Consider the following 1,153-nt stretch of genomic DNA (forward strand, 5'->3'; position numbering starts at 1 on the left):
TTGAAAAATATTTTCCCACAAATGGAGGCATACAATACACTCAATTCCGCATCTTACTCTGTCACACACCTTGGTGACTACTGCACACAAATCAGTATATAAAAAGCTACCATTAAATGAAGGTATCATAATTTATTTAACCAGTATACTAGTGACAGACATTTAAATTGTTTCCAATCTTTTATCACTACGAATAATGCTGTAGTAAATATTTATAGGCTAAATTCCTAGAAGTAAACATTTTGGGTCAAAGGGAAAGTGCATTTGTGATTTTTGTCACATTAGCATACTACCTTCCACAAAGGTTACTTATTGATTTACACATACAGGTGTATTAATGTGGCTGGTTCCACCTGACCTCGTCAATACAGTGTTACTGAGTTCTTGAATCTCTGACAATCTGGTAGCTGAAAAATATTCTATCATAGTTGTGAACTACATTTCTCTTACTATTATATAAGTAGTAGTTGCACTTTTTTTTTTTTTTTTTTTTACTTCTAAGAGTCACTTGTGTTTCTAAGAATTGTCTATTCATAACCTTTTCTCATTTTCCATTCTTAATCTTTTGTTATCTATTTATGGGAGTTCTTTATATGAGAAATCAGCCTCTGTGTGATATTAACTGCAAATATATTTCTCATCTGGTTATGAAAATTTTTACTTTCATATAACTAAATGTGTCAATTTTTCAATATATGTTTGAATAATTATAGTGCTCTGTTCAATTCTTATTCCAATAGGTGGTGGTCTCCTGACCAAGGCATATACAACACCCAAATTAGATCAGATCAGGTTTTCCTATATAACCCTTCAAACTTCCTCACATATTTCCTTTACAGAAAATATGTCCATAACCAGCTCTGTTACTTTAATTGAATATTTGTTTCTCCCACTAGATCCTAAGCTCAAGGACAAAGGCTGTGTCTATGTTCACCACTAAATCCCACTGTCCCCATAGTACGTGCTCAGTGTTTGTTGACAAGACAGTAGAATGAATGAAAAAAGACACTGAAAGGGAGCAAAGAAAAAGGGGAAGGGATGAAGAATCAACTTCTTTATATGCATTATAAAGTTTGGAAGAATTCACAGCAAAATTATAACATTCTTAACTCTGCCTGGGTGGCAGAATTTTTAGGATGTTCCTTTTTTTTTT

The 1,153-nt window shown here is 32.8% G+C and overlaps 1 protein-coding gene across 2 annotated transcripts in view; it reads right to left on the bottom strand.

Annotated features, from left to right (window-relative positions):
• The window catches only part of PIAS2 (protein inhibitor of activated STAT, 2), a 79,256-nt gene that overhangs the window by 6,249 nt on the left and 71,854 nt on the right, over window positions 1-1,153 (bottom strand). The gene's annotated exons all lie outside the window — the stretch shown is intronic.

The sequence above is a fragment of the Propithecus coquereli genome, unplaced genomic scaffold, assembly GCF_000956105.1.
Source record: "Propithecus coquereli isolate 6110/MARCELLA unplaced genomic scaffold, Pcoq_1.0 Scaffold181, whole genome shotgun sequence".
NCBI classification, from domain to species: Eukaryota; Metazoa; Chordata; class Mammalia; order Primates; family Indriidae; genus Propithecus; species Propithecus coquereli.